Source organism: Mixophyes fleayi, chromosome 5, assembly GCF_038048845.1.
Source record: "Mixophyes fleayi isolate aMixFle1 chromosome 5, aMixFle1.hap1, whole genome shotgun sequence".
In the NCBI taxonomy this organism is placed as follows: Eukaryota; Metazoa; Chordata; class Amphibia; order Anura; family Limnodynastidae; genus Mixophyes; species Mixophyes fleayi.
Genome location: NC_134406.1, coordinates 75,653,785 through 75,677,048, shown reverse-complemented (window position 1 = coordinate 75,677,048; position 23,264 = coordinate 75,653,785). Strand labels below are relative to the sequence as shown.

Here is a 23,264-nt window from a genome sequence, read left to right as displayed (position 1 = left end):
TGTAAATCCACTGTTTATGTTATTTGGGTGCATCTCTTGTGTGTCTTAAAATGTTTCATTTGTGTATAACAGGCAATAAGACCTCTCTACTGTAAGTTATTATTGCAAACAGAAGCCACCTTGATTTGTAACCTGTACAGAGGTTAAACAAAACTTCTATCATTTCTAATATTATAATTTACAGTACAGTTACATTTTCCTGTCCTGTACATGGAAGTTTTATCATGCAAATTCTGATTAAAAAGAACAGTGTTTGTGGAATAAGTAAATTTAATTTTTGCAGCATTGACAATGTACATAGTATATCAACAAATACACCTTAGCTATTCAGCAGCATTAAGCAAGATACATAGACTGAGTTGCATGAAAAAGCTGTCTTCAAACATTTAGACACATTCATTGATTTAGATTATTAGTATTTACAGTGGTCGCAGTGGGGTGGTATATGGTGGTATGACCACTGCCTTCATTGCAAAAATTCCATTCTCTTACATTTACCATACCATTGCTTCTATATCTCCATACCACCACTGAGTATATGCTATATTAGTATATACAATATATTTAATTAGTATATGGCAGACCAGCAAGATAAGTCGTTAACATATGGTAGGGCTAAGGTCAGACACATAGAACAAGCAGGGCTTTGCCTGTAGATGTTTTTCAATTAATTTAACCCCATTGTTGCGGAGGCTCTTCTGACCCCTGAACCTATTTTGGCACTTTTTGGGCTTGTCATATTCCAAATCAATAACAGTAATTTCTTTGGAAGGTACCCACACAAATTATGCTATTTTTTCCAGAAGACTTTGAATTTTAAGAAAATACCATAAATTTTCTTATACATCCTGACACAGCAAAGAAAATTGAAATTACAAGGAAGTGAACTAAAAGTAAGTGAATGTGTGCATTTTTTTTCTAAACACCACCAACAAATACTTTGTTCTTGCACTGGCATCAATTCACTTTTCCAACATATCAAAAAGCAGAATTCTACATATGTTTTCATAATAAAATCTGTATCTATGTTAATAGACCTGCCACACTCCCCCTTCCCTGCAACTAGGAACTCCATGTGCCACACTCCCCCTTCCCTGCAACTAGGAACTCCATGTGCCACACTCCCCCTTCCCTGCAACTAGGCATTCCATGTGCCACACTCCCTTTCCTGCAACTAGGCACTCCTTGTGCCACACTCCCCCTTCCCTGCATTCAAACACCCCATGTGCCACACTCCCCCTTTCCTGCAACTAGGAACTCCATGTGCCACACTCCCCCTTCCCTGCAACTAGGCACTCCATGTGCCACACTCCCCCTTCCCTGTAACTAGGCACTCCATGTGCCACACTCCCTTTCCTGCAACTAGGCACTCCTTGTGCCACACTCCCCCTTCCCTGCATTCAAACACCCCATGTGCCACACTCCCCCTTTCCTGCAACTAGGAACTCCATGTGCCACACTCCCCCTTCCCTGCAACTAGGCACTCCATGTGCCACACTCCCCCTTCCCTGCAACTAGGCACTCCATGTGCCACACTCCCTTTCCTGCAACTAGGCACTCCTTGTGCCACACTCCCCCTTCCCTGCATTCAAACACCCCATGTGCCACACTCCCCCTTCCCTGCAACTAGGCACTCCATGTGCCACACTCCCCCTTCCCTGCAACTAGGCACTCCATGTGCCACACTCCCTTTCCTGCAACTAGGCACTCCATGTGCCACACTCCCCCTTCCCTGCAACTAGGCACTCCTTGTGCCACACTTCCTTTCCTGCAACTAGGCACTCCTTGTGCCACACTCCCCTTTCCCTGCAACTAGGCACTCCATGTGCCACACTCCCCCTTCCCTGCAACTAGGCACTCCATGTGCCACACTCCCCCTTCCCTGCAACTAGGCACTCCATGTGCCACACTCCCTTTCCTGCAACTAGGCACTCCATGTGCCACACTCCCCCTTCCCTGCAACTAGGCACTCCATGTGCCACACTCCCCCTTCCCTGCAAACACGCACCCCATTTTTCACACTCCCCTTTTCCTACATTCAGACACCCCTTGTGGCCACACTCCCCCTTCCCTGCATCCAGGCACCCCATGTGCCACTCTCTGCGCCCAGGGTACTTGTTAATTATACGGACTCAACTGTATTTTCCAAGTACTGTGCTGCTACTTACACCTGAGCTGCATTTTTATAATATTTCACTGCCTGGTTATATTTATTATTATTTTTATTTATTTTTTTGCGTTTGGATTTCTTTACCTTTCCTCTGTCCAGAAATCATCCCAAGTCCAAGGAGCAGAGGAGTAGATAAGGTAAGTGTCATTATTAAGTAAGTGTGTGTGTCTTTCTTAGCAAACATACTGTGAGGATTGGTGTGTCTGTAAAAGGTTGACATGCCGTAGGAAACCTTGTGTGTATGTAAAGGGTAACATAGTGTGGGGACTGGTGTGTGTGTGCGTGTGTAAAAGGTTAACCTACTGTGTGGTTAATATACTGTAACTAAGTTAATATACCTGTCACACTCCCCTTCCCTGCAACTAGGCACTCCATGTGCCACACTCCACCTTCCCTGCATTCAGTCACCCCATGTGTCACACTCCCCCTTCCCTGCATTTAGGCACTATATGTGCCATACTGCACCCTTTCCTGCATTCAACTCCCCATGTGCCACGCTCCCCATTCCCTGCAACCAGGTACCCAATCTGTCACACTCCCCCTTCCCTGCAACCAGCCCCATCTGTGACACTCACCCTTCCCAGCAACTATGTACCCCATGTGCCACACTCCCCTTTCCCTACATTCAGACACCCCTTGTGCCACACTTCCCCTTCCATGCGTCCAGGCACCCCATGTGCAGCACTTCCCCTTCCCTGCGTCCAGGCACCCTTGTGCCACACTTCCCCTTACTGCAACCAGGCACCCCATGTGCCACACTCCCCCTTCCATGCATCCAGGGTACTTGTTAATTATATGGACATAACTGTATTTTGCCAGTGCTGTGCTGCTACTTACACCTGAGCTGCTGTTTCATAATATTCCACTGCCTGGCTGATGTAAAGACTTATTCGCTGACTTAAAGCTGGCAGTGGGGGAGTTGAAAAAAAGCGTTTAAAAAAAAAAAAAAGTGGCGCAGTGCTGAAGAGCTTCAATAGTGTCCATATAATTAACATGTCCCAAACAAAAAAAGTAAACTTAATTCCATGGAATTAGCATTTCCTCTCTAGTGGCTCGCAATACTCCTTCAGCAGTGTGCTGACGCACACACTATTTCATGGGCCACTACCATTACATTTCCCCTGTGGGCCCTTCATACCCCAGTCCAACACTGCCTGTAGCTCTATCGAACAAAAACAGCTTTCATTGTTCAGCCCTAACTGTTGATCAAAACAAAAGTGAGCAATGTTAATTTATGTGCAGTGGTTAGCATTGCTCCTCCATTCAAGTCATTTAATACTGGCATTGGTAAAAGCTTGTACACTAAGCTCCACCTGGATGAGTACCTTGTGAAAGCCAGAACTACCCACAGCGCATATCCTGGAAGGTGAATGGGGCTTTTACTGACAGGATTCAGAAGTACCCCCCTGATAACTTATTAAAATGCTGCAAACAACCCTGGTTATGGAAGACTGAGGAGCAGTGATCTGCCCAGTAATCCGCTATTAGATGCATTATTTCTGTCCGGAAGCATCCACATGTAGTTGCCGATCATTTGGAGATTCTGGTAACATCCGCCACTTGGGAAATCCTTTTTGGAGCCTAAGATATTAGCGGGAACCTCCACATCATCAATTACTACACAAAGAGGCTTCTGAGAAACAAGTAATGCACAATGGCTGCCGGATCACATAACTGAACTCTCCAGCATCAATGCAAAGATCATTTTGATGGCTACACATAGGGTTGTTAATGAGGGATATTGTTTACCCTAGAGGAAGGCAGCCTGTGGCCTTCTAGATGTTGAAGGAGTACAAGCCTTAGTACATGCTGAGACTTGTAGTTCAAAACATGTTGCAACATTTTCAAGCACTGAAATAGCGCCAGCTTACTTGGACAATGGACAGGTTGTAGAAATGTACGAACTATAAAATTTGGTAGGATTGGGAAAGAAAAGTCCTATGTCCGGCAAAAAGGCTTTTATGGGGGATCTATTTATCAAAGGTTACTATTGTGCTATATTTGGTGGTAGCCACTGCTGGCAAAGAGATTCACCAGCTTTCTCCTTTGAAGACATCCCTGTTGCTGCTCCACTACTATTTGATTAATAAATTGCCACAATAACAGATTTTCCATTTCTGCTATAAACTGCAATAGAAAATCTGGGTTATGGGCGCAGATTAATAAATAGGGGTCAATGTCTTAAGTGAGCTACATTAAGTGCTTGGCAATTCTGGCCAAGCTGTTAAGCACAGTGAGGCTCATGTTCTTGGCACCTAAATGGTTGTCTCCTAATATGAGAATGAATCAAAACACACAAACTGGTACAACCACTTGATCTTTAGGGTGGGTGATAGATATTGTGCTATCTGAGCTAATGATGGGACAGTGACCATGAGCTGATTTTGTTAGTACAGTCAGCCAACAATGACAAAATTAAGGCAGGCAGAGGCAACATGTGGCTGTTCAACTTACACCCATAAGGAGGGTAGTTGGCAATATGCCATTCAAGCTAAACAGCTAATACATTAATTCACAATGGTACAAACTAATAACACTGTTGTACACATTTGGGAATTTAGCCTGTTTTTTAGTGCAGCTTTTGTAAGAGTACCAGGTCTTGATCACAATAAAATTAGCTGTAAAGAATTCATTGAATTGTTAATGATATGATTTGACTAATTGTATTCATGACAGAAAACTGTTAAATATATACATTGAACATATGCTGTCATAGAAGCAGGAACAGTAATCATTTGCACCCCAGTATCTTAATGTATATATACATAAGCAGCTCAATAGTAAACCTTAGAACAGTCCCTGAAGAGGAATGGTATTCTGCTGTTGCAGAGAAATAGGCTAATGTCTTGTAAGGTCTTCTCACGCAGACAGGCCATGACTGCTGTAATTCTATGACCTGCAGGATTTTCTTCTGCTGCACCTAAATCAAGTTTGCCATTAAGCACATTAAATACAGATAAAACATGTCTATCTCTATCACAGTAAACATGCCATGTTTATGAGAGGTATTAGTTACTTCAAGGTGAACAATATACCTGTTTAACTCGTGTTGCTGACTTAATACTGAGCATGCAAACACAAAATGACACACACAAAAAGAACTGTAAGCTTACATCTTACAGCTTCAAATGCTAAAATAAAGAATAGATGCAAACACCTGGCTGCAGAAATTGAGCAGCCCTTGCAATCAGAAATAAAATATATAAGATTGTCTGATTCCTAGTTCTCAGCTTAATGTGTAAGATAAGATAAACAAAAGAGAAAGCTGAAGTCAATAAAATGAAGGGAAAGGTTTAATTTCCTTGTGTGAATGAGGGGATTCTCCTTAGAGCAGCTAAAGTGCATCTATGTCCACAGCCATTCCTCAGGCAGCATCTCCTGACGCCACGCCTAAAGAATCCATCCCTGGAATGCTCAGCACCACTCCAAGGTTCCAATCACAGCCTCCACAGCGTTCTGGAATGAACCACTGTGCACATCATTGACACGGGGAGAGGCTGTCATGTGGACACCTCCCATGGGGTGGTTTCACATACCAGAGCATCTTTGGTTCCTCCCCTAGAGCCCCCCTGCGATTCTTGTGAGATGGCAGCGTCCACTGTCTTACAAATTCCCCCTCCCACGTGCTGCTTGTGCTCTGTATGCCTGGGTGTAGCAAGCGCTTGGGCAGCATCCTTCCTTGTCCTGACTGATGCTGCTGCAGCATCTTTCTGCACAGCTGCTGTTAGGACCTCATGCCAAGCTCTGCTCTGCAGTAACTGGACTCTTCACAGGTGAGCCCACAGCTGGATGCCCCTGACATTTTATTTTATGTCTCATTCCCTATTGTTACTTTCTTTGCAGTATATATCCAAACAGGGGGCGACAGTTCTCTCTAGATTAACCTCTGCTATCCATGCTGTAAAACAATTCTTTGTTATGTCACATTCTGCTGTTCCCACCCGAAGGGATATTTTTAGCCTGGATCCGGATCCCACCTCTAGCTTATTAATTGGCTGCATAATGTTATGCTTTCAGAAAACAAAAGATCCCTCCCATGCCTGGGTTTTTTCATGATCACTGCTGAGTGCCAAAAAGAAAAGCTAAGATACAATCCTATAGATATGCCAGCAGTAGAAGACACAAATAAGATTTATTTTTATACTTTCCAAGTATTTAATATTGTTCCAGTTTATTTAGTTCAACTGGAATGGTGAGTGTGTAGTTGTTTATAATAAATATAAAAATAGCTATGAATATATATATATATATATATATATATATATATATATATATATATATATATATATGTGTGTGTGTGTGAATGTACACTTGTATGTATGTATATATATATATATATATATATATATATATCTCTGTATATTTTTCATATATTTCGTCGCATAAATGTAAGTTTAATCTATATTTATATGAAAGTATCATTGCAGCGCATTAGCATTGGAGAGCAGACAAGATTCTGGGGTACAGTACAGGGAGATAAAGTGCCTTGTCTTGCATCAGACGTGCTCATAGACCATGTTCCCCCTATTGCAGACTAGATGTTGAAGTGAGTAAGAGATGATCTGGGCGTGCCATAGAACACATAGAAGAAGACCTGTGCATGTGGCGGTGGCAGCAGCACTGTCTGGACTAAACGTCTGCTGACTGTGAAATGAAGTGAGGCGTAGGCAGGGAGGGTGACTTTCACCCAGCACTTCTCAGCTACTTACACCTGCATGAGATACATGCTGTCCATATGTCACATTATGTATGGTCTGTGGAATCCTGCCTTGAGGGAAGAGTACAGTCACATGTTCACATAAGTATACAGTATATACAGTAAATTCCCATTGGAGTGAAAAATTGTGTTTTTTTTCCCAGATGAATGCATTTTATGTAGACAACTGGCACATGCATTGTGACCAAGAAAATGGCCATATTTCAAATAGCTAATTCAGTGATAAGCAATGCATTTGGTTCATGAGTGAACATGGTGTACCCCAATATTGTGTTCATTACTGAATTTATAAAGTACATGTAATTCTAGCATTTTAAAGTTTTAAGTCTGCTTGTGTATAGAAATATATAGTCACATCTCCAAAATCAGATTTAGAAAAATGACTTTGGGCCTAATTAAGAACAGTAAATGGGTGGATAAGATACTACATTTCAAGTAATGAAGAATTGTAAAATCACACCTGAATAAATGGTTATCAGTGTTGTGTATGTTGCTATATACAGGACTACGGCTGTATTCAAGGGGTTGCCTAGATCAATACTAATGACATAGAGAAGTTTGTTTCATATCTTCATGGCTGCTGACTGTATCAGCATGTTTTAAAGCACCAGTACAGAGTAAACAGGTAGACGTCTATGTTGTACTGTACAGTTGTTATGAGAATTTTCCAGAATGGCACCTCCTCATGTCTATGGAAATGAGTATGCGCAGAATGTTGGGCATCAGAACATTCTAGAACAGACAAATGAATATACAGGATAAACAATTGATTTGTAGTAGTGAGATATGTATTGGTATTCTGAGAAGAGAACATGTTAGTAGGATGTACAAGTGCTTTGCCAGTTTAGCATCTTATACCAGGAAATTCAGGTGTCTGTTTCATTAAGAGTAGATCTAGAGATTTTTGATCTGTGCTGACATTCAGTTGATTTAATGGAAATTTCAATAAAAGTCCTAGGTGACCTTCAGAGTGATTGGAAGGTCTAAAAAAAAATTCAGCCTGCGAAGACGCCTAGTTTGATGAGAGCCCAATATGGCTGCCATGGAGGTGCTTAAAAATGGATGGTCTTTAATGGATGTATGACTTGGCAACTTGGACAAACGTGATAATAGGAGAAATAGCTTGTCTTTTACACCTCTGTTTAAAAAAATTGGCTGATATATCATTCGTACACAATCATAGTTATTTATAAATGCTTTCTCTTCGGAATTTGTAATCGTTGCTTAGTGTGCCACTCCCTTGTGTGACGAGACCTAGATGGCCTTCATTTTCAATGTGGAATTTCTCTCTATTCATAAAAAGGAAAATTCTAACAGTTGTAATGTTTACTGTTTTATTATTTATTCCAAATGATCGTTTAATAATTTATCCCACTGGCATCCGATTTGATTTTGATTGCTTGCAACTTTTATCCAGTAAATTATGCTTGTTACCTATGTGAAAATCATAAATTAGTTATTGAATTGCATTTTAGTTTCATGTATATAGGTGTGGTTATAGAAAACCCTATTTAAACTGGCATTCATACTTAAATATATGAGATTGCACTTAGGTGTTTGCTAAAATATATGTGGGTTGTTGTTTTTGCTTTTCCATTCCTTTATCTGTTAAATGTTTTTATTATTGAAATATTTGAAAAAATCCATTCATATCTAGATTAAGTGAGGAGGATAACCTTGTTTATTGTCATTTCAATTGAAGGAGCCACCAGGAACACATAGTAGTTCTATGAATATGTCCTTATTTACTAGAGACATTTCTATCCTTGCTATTTTTTTGTGCAGTGTTAACCATATACTCTGTGCAGGGTGTAAACACTCACAAAGCAGAAATAAGAAAGAGGGGTTTGAAGATTGTAGTATCATATAAGTGTCACAAAATGATATTAGATGTTTGTGTCTTTGTGTGTATATAATTATACATACTGTCAGCATCTAAAGACCTGTCTGCACAATGCATATATATCCTGTCTGACTATCCGAGTCTTTTTCAGAATTCTTTTTATGTATACTAACAAATATACAGAATCTTTGTTTAAATGATGGTTAGTATAAGTAGTAAAAATAATCAGCAATTTGTCATTAATATATTTCAAACATTAGATAGGGATCTGTCTTGCTACCATCATGCACTAAGCACTGTAAAACTAAGTGATGCTTTAATATTCAGAATGAGGCTCCTTTATAGAAATGGATTGATAACCATGCACTGCAGTTAGAAAGTAGACATATTGTATACTGTACAAGGGTGTTCTATACTGCAGATTGTTCTTCTTCAAGTGAAAATAGTTTGTGCCCGGTCAGGCTAGGAAAACAAATACACGACTCCCAATTTTGTACCTGATTCAAATTTTTAATTATTATAGAACCCTTGTGTAGTTGTATTCATTTATGTAAATACCAAAGTCAGTGGTGATAAGGAATCAATGTATATTCTTCCATTTGACGTCAATATCGAACCTTACCTGCTAACATGTGACAGGAGACGCCAGTAGAATGGACAATGCAGCACAGTGCTGCATAGAAACTGCAAGACCATTTTGCAATGTTATATTTGACACGTCCATGGGTTTTCATAAGTAAATAATCTCAGGTTTTCACCTATAGCGTGGTCAAATTGATATTAGTAGCATTGATCCTGCAATGTGACTTATATAGAGAGCTGTGACAATTTTATTGCATTGACACATGGAAATTGCTGCTTTTGTAATGCATTTAATATAGAAAATGTTATTACATCTATTATCGCCATCACCCACCCACTTCGTTCACTGCTATGGTCTCCTGTCGTTTTTTTTCCGCCACCTTTTTCATTTTTTTTGTTTGACTAGCGGAACACAACCTGTTGCATGGATTCTAGGAACAAATTAGCAAAAGAGTAAAAATAATAATTTATGGTTCCATTAGACAGGTACACATTCATTTCCTCATGTCTGGTATTGAGACAGTTGACGTTACAAGCGCAAAATCGCATATTCACGAAGGCTTTGGGCCTTAGTGGATGTGATGGAAATCATTTTTGGTAGAGAACCTTATGAGCTGATAGTTGTGCAAGCGGAAATCCTATTATTATGATAGTATCACTTTGTTACAATATATGTAAGAATTCTTATTTAGTAGTAACTATTTTGCATAAATAACTACAAAACACACACAGAGAAAAATCTTTGGGTGTGCTTCTTTTGTGTTCTTATATAGTGTTATATTTTTTACTGTACGAGTCAGGTAAAATAGCCTGTTTAATGCTCTCAACATTGTACTATACACAGCAAAATAAAATTCTACGTCAACCATTATTGTGTCCAGAAAAATAAAACATTTAGGTTGGTAAATGATCGAAACATTCGTTAGAAATGCAAGTTGCATTATGAGGACCAGGCCATTATTAAGTTTCTTTAGATGTGATATTATAATTTTATTTTTAACAGGTTACAACATTATGTTCCTGTAAAGGTTTTGCAAAATGATTTTACTTTCTAAATACTATATATTAATCCATTTGACTGAGTGTTTTTCTACTTGATGCATATTTTAATAGTCTTCATTAACATTTTTTCATACTTCCATAGAAGAGGAAAATATTGGTAAAGTGTAAATTTTAATTATTTCACTTCATCTTCATGGCAAAATTAGAGTGCTTAACAATGGCTTGTCTGTCTGTCTATGTACATATCTATAGATGTTCTTAGGTGTTTTCTCAATATCTGTGTTGAAATCTATATGTTTTACTTTCAGTAATTATATAATATATATCTATAGTGCTTGAGGATATCCCTGATGACATTGTATTTGATGCAATATTTAACTCATAGATGGAAGCTTCAATGCCTTTAAATATATACAGTTTGAAGCTGGTAATGGTATTTTTAAATGAACAGTGTAGTGCTTATTTTGCAAAGCATTGTCATCTATAAAAGGCAAAGCTCACTGCATTTTACTTAGCAACAGGTACCTTCATCCCAACCTATTTTAGAAAATGTGTGTGTGTGTATATATATATTAAATATATATATATTATATATCATATGGACATCAGTATGGTAATGGATGATTCTTAATAGAACAGGAATATATGATATTTGATAGGTTTAGCACAAGGAAAAAGCATGCAGAAACTAGGGTGGGGCTCAATGCAGTGTTCAACTATGTTCTGTTCTGGCTGAGAACGGTGGAACGGACTAAAGCTGTTTAAGCATTGCCATATTATTTAACCTTTTAGAGGCACAGTCTCTAATGATTCTTATTATTATACCAACTAGACAGACTGCACAGATTTGGAGAGCGGAGAACTAGCAAAATAAATACAATATATTTAGTTATTCCACCTTTGCTCGTGTCTTGTTCAGTCGTACAACAACAAGTGGTTGTCACAAAGCGTGACTCTGGAAAATATCCCAACGTGCTCTACAGGAAGCTAATTCTGAGGTATAATGTTTAAATAGGTGGAAAACGTAAGTGAAATTTTCTTGCCAACATTTTATTTTAAAATATATTTTCATCTCTTAAAGTAAAAGTGTTTCTGAATAAAAATTAGACAAGTTATGTGACAAGTTAGAAAATAAAAATTATCTGATGAAGATGTCCCATTAGGAAAAAATATTTTAGAGGTGTGAAATGATAATTAAAATATACTTTGCACATCACAAAAACTTTTGATAAAGTAACGTTAATTATCTTTTTTATTTAACTTTATTTTTGTCTTTTTAGATTTAACATTGATTGCATTAATATTTTGTTAATTTATTTCCTTTAAGTCAGTTGCAGATATTGTTATATCTCAATTATTTGACACAATTTCTTTGTTTTCAGTATTAATACTGTAGCATGTAAGGGATATTCTTTTGCAAAGTATTTTTGTGTGTTACCTTTAATACTTTAATTGGATAAGGAAAGTTTTGTTCACCTAGTATACATTTTCAATAAAATAATGTTTATCAGAACTTTAATACAAACTATACAATTTAGTCATTAAAATGTGCAAATGTGTTATTTTATTAAAATTGTAACAAACTTAAAAAAATATTCTCTTGTCACAACACCAATATATAAAAATGTTATTTTGGTTTGATTCTCAAATGTGAAGAATTTATCAATTTAAATATGCTAACACAAGGGTATCTGCTTTAAGAATTCAATGGTGAGATATAAATTGCATTTATACTTTATTTGCTAGATGTAGTGAAAGTTGTTGAACAATGACAATCCGATAAAGTTTTGTGCAAATTTTTTTTTTAAACAATGACATATTAGAACACACATAATGAAAGTATAATTTACAATAAATAAATATATATATATATATATATATATTGGAAAACAACTTGAAATGTTAAGGTTCTCACTTTAAAAATGTGGGAATCTCCTGACAATAGTTTTTATATTTTTATTTGCTTGTTTCTAACACTCCTTAACACATGTCTAAAGGAATACATTACGTAATTTTTATATTTAACATTGTTAGAAATTTATTATCTTTCAAGTGTTTAGTCATGTTATAGGAGTTGATCAGCTGAAGATAAAGTTAGTATACGTCTAAAATCTATGTTAGTTATATTCTGGATACATTTTTGCCCATCTGTGAACAGAATTGGGTGTTAAGTGCTATATTTGTTATACAATTAGTGATGTGATTCCTTTTGAAAATCTGGCACATTATTGAAAACTTTAAATTGCTAAACTTTTAAAAATAAAAGCCTGAAAAAGTTGCTGTTTTGTGCATAAAGTTTGAGATCTACAAGAATTAAATATTAATTTTAAAAAGAAATCTACAGTGTAACAGGAGTTTCAGATAAAACATCTTAAAATTCTCCTTATTTTTAACATGTACTTATTTTAAATAATACAGTGTCACAGGTTGAATCCAGCTTGCAAGATTTTTTTTTTTTTTACTGCTTTTGATGTATTAAATAAATTGCTAAAAATGTCCAGAGAATAATGAGATGAAATGCAGTGTGATATTAATATAACTGCTGTATACAGTCCATAAATATAACATTTTAGTGATATTGAAACGCAGGATAGGGTGTGGTCTGCTGAATAGAAGCTAGCCATGGAAAAAAAAGGTCTTTGTTCCCTTATTCAGTTATACAGGTATACGTACAAATAGTGACTTGGATATATATGTCCACATCTTACACAAACACATACATGAGATATGCAAAAAAACATCTCTGATTATTGCCTTATTAGCATTTGGCTCACTGTATCTTATCAAACAAAACTATAGTTATCTGTTTAAGACAGAATTCTGTTTCTACTTCCAACAGTTATTGAGTGTTAACGTAGCATGAAAATTAAACCCTGATTTCCTCATGTTTTCATCCCCATTCATTCATGTTGTAGCTGGCATTGTCACATTTTTTGAGAACCAAATGACTATTATATATTAATCAAAATGTTACCTTCATCGTTTCTTTCAATTCCAGAATTTCAGTGCTAGCAGGACTGATATTTTCATGTTAAACTGTCATTATGTGTTTGGCTGCTAAAAGTACCCTTGGCATATGAAATGGATTGACGTTCGCACGGTTATTCAGATATACTTTCATATTCTAAACAAACTGCACTAATCTCAATATAGGGAGATGAAAAACGAGATTACATTTCTGTTCACTAATTTTTGTGACTAGCTGACCAGCCCCCTCATCAGTATTACAAGCAAAAGCTTCACACTGCAGTTGTTTTATATGATTTGTGTTTGCTTTTATAGTACGTTGCATATGCTGTAAAAGACACTTCTTCTGCAGACAAGACGCAAGGCAAATTCACATGCTTTCAACTGCACTCCTGCTGTGCTGAATCCCTTATAATATCAGTTTGCAGCCTGAAACCAGTAAAGGTTCACGTATCTAGCATTTATGTCAGGAAAAGTGTGACCAAAAAAGATTTGTATACCTAGTATGACTGACTGCATTGCTCACACTGCTTGTGTGCTGCAAGTTTCCCCCGACAGTCGTCCGTTCCCTAAGACGAGCAAAAAAAAAATCCCTTTCAGCTCTTTTGCCTCCTGTAGAGAACTAATTTTCCAGTAGTCAAGCTCAATCTGGATAAATATCTAGAAAGAGAAGGACGGCTATGACGATCATTCTAGTGGTGGTAATGATTGCTTTAATGACGCTTTTAGACTTCTTAGTACAGTTTTTTTATGCATACACATGTACAGTAAGTATGTTCTTTGCTGCTACAAAAGAGGCCTACTTGCATGGATAGCAGTGCTGATGTGCAGAGAAGACCTGTTCTTAGAGTATAGACGCAGTTCAAGGTGCTTCACTCTGAAAGGGTTAATTGCGTAACATGAGAAGAAAAGAAGACAGTACTACATGTACACCTCATACGTTATTGGAGTGAAAAGCCTGTTGGCGTGGTGACTATACGCTGTTCATGTATTCACATTACTGTGACGCACCTCATAACGTACGGTAGATATAATAATTATAAATATTAGATCCTTAAACACTTGTTAATTATATAGTCATGGCATATCTGAAATAGTGTTAAAATGATTTAGTGTCATGCGCTATTCTTGTTATACGGCATAGATTTTAATAGAATTAGTTTGGAATCTCAAATAGCTTAAGTCCATAGCTAAAGGTATCAAAATACAATTTTTCAACACAAATCGTGAAGGGATTTTTTTTTTTAGTTCCTGATGGCAATAGAAGGGTTAACATTTCCTTAAGACTCTACACCTCATTTAAAAATTATAATAATGAATAACTCACCAGATAATTTGCAAGAAGATCGACAGCTACAATGTATCTCTTGAGAATGCAAGGTTATCCTGCACCTTATACAGAAATAACCTCGTACATTAACCCGTGGCAGTTGATATATAACACTTCCATGCAATTAATAACCAGTGAACAGCACACCTAGACTTAAGTGAAATATATGGTTTCAGTACTAGGCAAGGTTGCTATACATTGTAAGAGAAAAGCAAGGGTGGTGCATACATTATTCTTTGTGCATGTGTAATGGCAGACGAGCAAGGATATGAAAGAAAACAAAGCAGTAGAAAAAAAAATTAGCACACAATGGCTGATGTCTGATTCACAGTCAATCCTTTCTCTCTGTCTTGCTCGTAAGCGAGTGTGCAAGGGTTAAAGCAAAGATGCAGTTCATCTCATTCCCAGAAGTACCTGCACAACACCCACATAGGGATCAGATAAAAATAGGTCAGCATCTCACACGGTGGGTCTTCTAACACATGGTGCTTGACTGCTCTACACCTTCAGAGTCTGAACATCCCCCCAGGGAATTCCTGAATTTACCGAAAATAATAAAAGAAAAAAAAAAAAGGGGGGGGGGGGGTGGGAAGGATGAAAAGCATCCTTTGGAAACCTCAGCGACATTCTTTAATCCTACTCTCCCTTCCTGAGGTGAACTGCAGTCAGTGTCTCGGCAGACAGGGGATCAGTCGAGTGTGCGAGTCACAACGGTTTGCTGCAAGGTTTCACCATTCTAGCAGTCTCTTGCCTTGATTTCCCAGTCGGAGAATAAGCGTTTTAACTTCTTATCAGCCTCTGGCATGCTGCTATGCGTGTCACACCATCTTCACATTGCTGCATCTTTAAATAAAGAATCTGCTTTCTCCACCCCACCCTTATATGTTTTTGCCTTTCACTATCCTATATGTGCAGTGGCAGCTTTAATGGCAAGGAGTCTTTGTCTGCATCTCTGCTTTAATGCATTAGTAAACTGCCTTGCATTGATTTCTTATTGGCTGACAAATCTATACAGCAAGGGGGGGGATGGAAGACACTTATTGCAGGCTACGAAATTGGTTTGACGATCCAAATACATATGTGATATTGCTATTTTAAGTTGTTCCTTATTCTGTAAAGGAGAGGAGAGAAAAGGTCAGTTTGATGTAATGGAGCCATTAACATGTATTAATAATGCAGACGGGGTAAGTAGCTGGTGCTGGTTCTCCCAGGGGAAAGAGGAGGGAGGAGGGTTGAACGTAAAACAGATGTGCACTAAATCATCCTGGAACTGACGGAGAACACTTTCCATGGGAGGTGTCCCTGTGGCTCCTCAGTTTATTTTGTGCGGCAAACGGATCTGTCTAATGGAAGACGGTGAATATGGCGGTAGCCGGCCATAATGCAGAGGAGAAGGCAGCATGGGAAGCAGTGATGGGGCCTGCCATCTTACCCAGTGCTTTCTAGTCGCACCAGTGCTGAAGAGGTTAAGAATCAGCTATAGAACATTGGTTACGTTTTCTCATTTATATGCCCAGTGGTCGAATGATCTGCTGAATACGGCCATTCTGTTGATCTGTTCACTTGCTATAAGTATTTAACTGATAATTGCAGTAAAGGTAAGAATTTGTTCTACAACAGATCAGAGGACCGTTGTGCATGTTGTTTGTCATTTTCGGCAAGCGTCCGTGCAGAGTAAAAATGCAACACCTTTTGCAGCAGTCTTTTTTGTGTTTTTAATTATTTAGCTCGTTTTTCCAGTTATTACATGAATGCTTAAGCACATTACCATCTTCACTCAGAATCGAACGTGCTGGTGAAAATGTTATAACAAATGGCTCCATTTTTATATATTTCTTTTTATATTTTTTTACTTCTATTTGGTAGTGTTATAGAAGAAAGTGTTAAAGGTGAATGAATCCATTAGTTATAAGTAGTGTTTTATATAGCGTAAATAGTTCAATGTCACAGTACGCATTTATGAGAGTTGCCGTTTCTGGATTTTTTTTTTTTACAACTACTGTATAACCTACATATTCGTAGAAATGTATTGCTAGACATTTTCATTTTCTTGTATATGCTGTGTATATTTCGGCAGATGACAATTGTATACACTACAATATATTGACTTTTTCGAAAGGGCATTATATTGGTGATATGTAGCTGAAAATTTAACTAGCCTACTAGTACTACAAAAAGCAGCTTGACAGAGTCTGCATGTCACTTATATAGAGTATTTTAATAAAACAGGCTATAACATTTATCCTCAGAAGAAATGGCTTAAATTTTGTAGGAAAAGTTTTGACGCAGAATGACAACTAAAGCAACAGGCTATTCGTAAATCCTAGCAAATGTTTCAGTGTTTAATCGTTGGCTTTTGGGATACAAATATTAATTGCATGACCTGTTAAATTTAAATGGAGCTGAATAGGTCATTAGCATGCACATCAGAAATCCATTAAGTCACTGGACTGCAGACCCTTACTTGACTGTTGTATTTATTTTTCTATTGGTATGGTTTGGCATTAGAACAAATCTGTTTATTCCTCTTGGCATTAGAACAAATCTGTGCATTATGGCTTTCTTATGAGTTTAATCAGTAGTCTTATGTGAGAGTACCATATACTTTGGAAAAAAATAAAAATAAAACCAATTGCTTTGTGTTTTCTAATGAAACTGTTGATTTATGTATTCTTGTTTGCAGTTTCCTTCCCGTGTTTCAGTGTTGTATTGAACTGTGAAATGGTATCCTGAAGGTGTGCAAATGTCTACAGCTGCAGCCTGTGTTATATATTTATTAAGTATGTGTGTGCATGCTTAATTATGGTGCATAGTAAAGTGAGATAGGGATCCTAAAGGATAGACATGTGGAGCACTTGTCACAGCTATAACCTTTTAATTTGAACGGAAAAGGTATGCTAACAATGGGGCTGATGCAGCGTTGGTCACAAAATGGGAATAAATTGCTCTTAGAAATTGCTATTAAAAAAAAAAGTGCAGTAAAATAGTGCATATCCGCCCACATACAGAGCTGTGCACATCTCGAGATGCATCCGCCTCTGCATCAGCAGCATATCCGCCTTGTTTACAACAAGTCATCAGCATGGCAGGTGCAAAAGATATGTATCCTAACAGGTGTGCATTTGCATAAACACACCTTCACTGTCCTCAGCCAACGTTCGACTGCCCCTCCCCTCCCCTAGTCCGCCTCTCCAGGCACAGGCGGACATCGGTTTCAGAATTGCGCAAGTCTGCATAGACTCATAAGTTGAGCAAACTGACGCACTTCTGCATCAGACCAATGTCTTTAATTGGCGTTGCTTGAGAAGCCAGTTGAGCTGAATTCTACAATTAACACTTCTCTATCTGTATACATAGATTGTTCATTGAAAACATTGACTATAGAGGACATAGGGATGGGCACATTAAATAGTCACATATACAGTAAACACATTGTAAAGATATTGGGCTAGATTTACTAAGCTGTGGGTTTGAAAAAGTGGGGATGTTGCCTATAGCAACCAATCAGATTCTAGCTTTCATTTATTTAGTACCTTCTACAAAATGACAGCTAGAATCTGATTGGTTGCTATAGGCAACATCCCCAATTTTTCAAACCCGCAGTTTAGTAAATCTAGCCCATTGTCTCAAAGGTAGATTATGCATCTGACAATCCAGAATCCGGAACTAAATTTGCTTTTTTAATCGGAAACAAATTAAACTGTAAGATATACCATGCAGGTAAAAAGCACCTATAAGTGCTTAATCAAATTTCTTGCATGCACTCTCTACCTGGTTTTACATACTGTCCTCCAAGTAGGCCCTCTATAGCCTGGGTCAGCATTTCTTATTCAATTTTCATGGATGAAGCCATTTAGGAGTGTTCCCATGACAATCTTGGGATTGATATAGCAAACCTTTCCTTTGAAAGCCTATTTTCAAAGAATTTCAAGAATTTAGACTCCTAATATAGGTTGATTATTGGAAATTGACTCCTGTTATTGTGTTATTACAATTAGCTATCAAAATAAAGGGTTGGGAAGATGCCATCTGCCTATTCTCCACAGCCTCTGTGGCTATGTCTGCAGCATGCTCTCTGGGTCAGCTGCTGTCAGCAGTTTGGGGTGTGGTCTCATTATAATCTGAGAAATATTGGTAAACCCTTAGGCTGCAGAATAATAAGGAACCTACGCAATCATGACCTTTATTCATAAATATATAATTGGGCTTTTTTTTAAACACATTTAAATAACTTACATTTTAATACATATTAATCCTATTTGTTAAAGTGTCGCCATATGACTTATCTAATTGAATTATAGAGAAATATATTTAAGACAAAAAAATGATGAAAGTTTCAACATTAAGTAAAAAAAAATAATTCAATCCAAAGTAAATTATTAGTTGGACTTAAATACCTGTCCAAATAGTGTTTTTTTTGGACCCTAGTGAGCCATAGGGTAGTGGTTAGTAATTGGGTAGCTTCTGTACAAGCTTATGGCATGTGTCAAAGGGTGAGTCAGTGCAGCTCCCATATGCAATTTGCAATCTCCAGTTATCCTTGTCATGGGTGAAAAAGTAATAGCTGTATTAAACTTACAATAGGGAAGTCAGTAAAGTAAAATTTGTCTTTTTATGCAGTATTTCCCCAAGTATAGTTCAGAGACTAAAACTCCTATTATACAACTCAACACTTTATGCTCACTGTCTAGTCTGCTGTTGTTCTGCCCTACTATATACAGTGTGCTTTGCTTGTTCATTGTGTAATTATGTAATTTTGTAGTCTGTTTAAGTCCCGATGTATGACGCTGCAGACCCTTTGTTTTATATATATATATATATATATATATATATATATATATATATATATATATAAAAATATATATATATATATATATACACCCACACACACACACCAGTCGGCCACAACATTTAAACCACCTGATAATATTGTGTAGGTCCTCTGACCCATCGAGGAATGGACTCCACAAGATCTCTGAAGATGTCCAGTGCTATTTGGCGCTAGGACATTAGCAGTATATTCTGTAAATTGTGAGGTGGGGCCTCCATGGCTCTGTCTTGTTTTTCCAGCACATTATAAGGATGCTCAATCAGAATGAGGTCTGGGGAATTACATTTTCCATATTGCCACTTCTAAATTTCCACTTTAACCACTTCTAAATTTGTACTTCAACCAATGTGGGCCACATGGAAATTTGGACTCAAGTCCAACTCATGCGCGCAAAAGCCAAGGATCCTTCTTGGAGAGATGGAACAAGGGAGAAGCTGGGTAAGTTTAGCAATGTAAAGGTATGTTCACGCTCTTTACATGCTAGGCTGAGTTGTAAGCAGCCACAGAGACGTATCTGTTGCTGGAGCTTCCTCCAGGTGCAATAGAGTTTACTTTATTAAAAAAAGAAGTAAAAAAATAATTACATTATAAAAAAAAGTGTGCCATCCCTCCTAAACAACTTGACCAACTCTAGAAGCACACCATTGTTTTTTGTAACATGAACATATTTATTCATTTATCTGCCTTGTAGGGCCGCTGTGACTTATACTTAAGTGTATCATGCACACCGGCCCATAAGGCAGATAAAGAGGTGCGTCTGTACAATATGCATCTAAAGATCTGTCAGACTTTGAATACTGTGTAAATTGTAAGATGCAGTTTACACTTAAAGTGTAAAGTGCATCCAAGTCTACATCAGGCCCTCTGTGTGCGTATATTTATCTATATATATACATATATACATATATATATATCACACACACACACACACACACTATATAGACAAAAGTATTCGGACGCTGGACCATTACACCAACAGGGACCGTAATGACATTGTATTCAAATACATATACTTTAACATGGAGTTGGTCCCACTTTTGCATTGATAACAGCTTTCCACAAGATGTTGGAGTGTTTCTGTAAGAATTTGTGCCCATTCATTTTGTAGAGCATTTATGAATTTATGAGGTCAGGCACTGATGTTGGATGAGAAGGCCTAGCTCGCATTCTCCATTCCAGTTCACCCCAAAGGTGTTCAAAGGGGTTGAGGTCAGGCCTCTGTGTGGGCCTGTCAAGTTTGTCCACATCAAACCATGTCTTTGTAGTCCTTGCTTTGTGCATTGGGGCACAGTCATGTTGGAATAGAAAAGAACCTTCCCCAAACTGTTGCAACAAAGTTGGAAGCATAGCATTGTCCAATTGAATTGGTATGCTGAAGCATTAAGATTGCCCTTCACCGGAGATAAGGGGCCTAGCCCAAATCCTGAAAAACAGCCCCATATCATTATCCCTCCTCCACCTAACTTCACAGTTGGCATAATGCAGTCAGGCAAGTAACATTCTCCCGGCATCCACCAAACCCATACTCCACCCATCTGACTGCCAAACGGAGCAGCATGATTCATCACTCCACAGAACACTGTTTCACTGCTCCACAGTCCAGTGCGTTACGACACTCCAACTGACGCTTTGCATTGGTCTTGGTGATGTGAGGCTTGTATGAAGCTGCTCAGCCATGAAATCCCATTCCAATAAGCTCCCGCCGCACAGTTTTTTTGCTTACATTAATGTCGGTGGAAGTTCAGAACTCTTCAGCTATGGAATCAGCAGAGCGTTGGCGACTTTTACGCACCATGCGCCTTAGCAGTTTGACCCGTGGTTTTCTGCTTCGTGGCTTAGTTGCTGTTCTTAAATGCTTCCACCGTCTTATTGCATAGGTGGCATCCCATAACAGTACCACGCTTGAAGCCACTGAGCTCCTCAGAACGACTTGTTTTATATCACAAATGTTTGCATAGCTAGGAGCTTTTTATACACCTCGGGCAACGGGTCTGATTGAAACACCTCAATTCAATAATTAACAGGTGTGGCCAAATATTTTTGTCCATATAGTGTGTGTGTGTGTGTGTGTGTGTGTGTGTGTATATATATATATATATATTAGAAGGAGAGGGGGGGGACGAAAAGCATGTCTATGTGGTTTTATCAATCGGGCCCAGGTACAGATGAGGTTACTTGTTTCATTATAGTACCAGCAATATAACTGTCTATTAAAAAGCTTATCTGTTATACCATGCAACTGTCAAAAATAATGGGTTTGTTCTGCTGCAGTGATTTTTTTTAATTCATAGTCATCCTGCCAAAACAATTAGCAATACAACTGTAATATTTTAGTTTAGTATACTGATAAGCATTCAAATATTAATACTACACTATTTTATTTTTAATTTACCTATATGTAGACTAGTTGTGAAATATATATTTAATTGCAGAATTTACCTAACATTTGAATTTATTGCAATGAAAAAATATAAACTAACATGTTTATCCACAGCTAAGACTTTCCTCAATCCTATGCTTAGCCTATTTTGGCACTCTTTGGGCTAGTCTACATTCCAACATCAATATCAGTAATCTGTGCGGTATCGACACAAATTGTAATTTTTTTCAAAAAAATGCCATTAGTTTACTTATAACATGACATGGCAAAGAAATTCTACCCAAAATAGCCTAAAAAGTGGGGATGTTGGCCTTCGCCCTGGGTGACAGCACTGCCGCACCACCCTCGTTACGGCCCTGGACAGAGGGATAAAGGGGTGAGGGATGTGACAACAGAGAGGCAGCCAGACATATTGATACAGAATTGAGTGAGAGGGATAGAGATGAGAGGTGTATAAACATGGAGACAGGCAGCGAGACATAGAGACACAGATATGAGTGTAAGAGATACATAGGTGAGAGAGACATGGGAGAAGCAGAAACAGTCAGACAGACACAGAAACACAGAAATGAGTGTGAGAGAGATATACATAGATGAGATGCAGAAGGACACCAGACTATGTGTGCTGCCATTATTTTGTATAATAGGAAGGTTAGCAGGAACAATGTACACTGAATACACATCTGTATAAGAGGTGGAGTGGAGGGAACTAGTAACATGACAACAATAAACCAGCATCTGGACAGCAGTGACAGCGATAGTGAAGCCAGTGTATCCCTGTAACTGGCCGAACCCCTCCCCCCCCCCGGGCGTGCCGTTTCTGTGCCCCTCCGAGAGGCTCTGAGCCGCCGAGCTAGAGACAGCCAGGTGTGGCAAGTGTCTGTGTGCCACCCCCCCCATGTGACTGGAGTCCCCTCCCGGCCATGACGTTCCTGAACCCGCCCCCATCCACCAAGTAGACAGCCTCAGAGAAAGCCAGACGGGAGCATGGTCCGGATCCTGCAGCAGCAGCACCTCACACACAGACAGCGCTGCTGCTGCACCAATCCCCAGGGCTCACAGAGAATCTTTCATTCACTTACCCACATGTGCGTTCCACCAACAGGAAGTTCGGCATTTGCGTTCCAAATGCCGAACTTCCTGTCAGTGGAAGATGCGTTCCACTGTGGGTAAGTAAAAGCCTGTAGATAGAGCCAGGTAGCGGGCGGCTGCTGCGCCCATTTGGGCTTGCGCCCTGGGCGACGGCACCGCCCGCACCACCCTAGTTACGGCTCTGCTTTGTCGTTCTTGCTTTGGTATCAGTAGACATTTCCAAAGCAGCAAAAAGCAGGATTCTACATATAGGATTTTACAATAAAATATGCACTCAAAAATGTTAATTCATTTTTTTGCTAGTCGTGGGTGTCTCTGAGTATGTAGGAGTCAGCATGGGTGAGATTGGA

At 38.5% G+C, this 23,264-nt stretch overlaps 1 long non-coding RNA gene across 1 annotated transcript in view; it reads left to right on the top strand.

The window, feature by feature from the left end:
• Positions 1-5,652: 5,652 nt before the first annotated feature.
• LOC142157687 (uncharacterized) overlaps positions 5,653-23,264 on the top strand; it is a 64,099-nt gene continuing 46,487 nt past the window's right edge. Inside the window, exon 1 of the long non-coding RNA XR_012692567.1 lies at positions 5,653-5,943. This is a non-coding gene — a long non-coding RNA (uncharacterized LOC142157687). The remainder of the gene's footprint in view (positions 5,944-23,264) is intronic.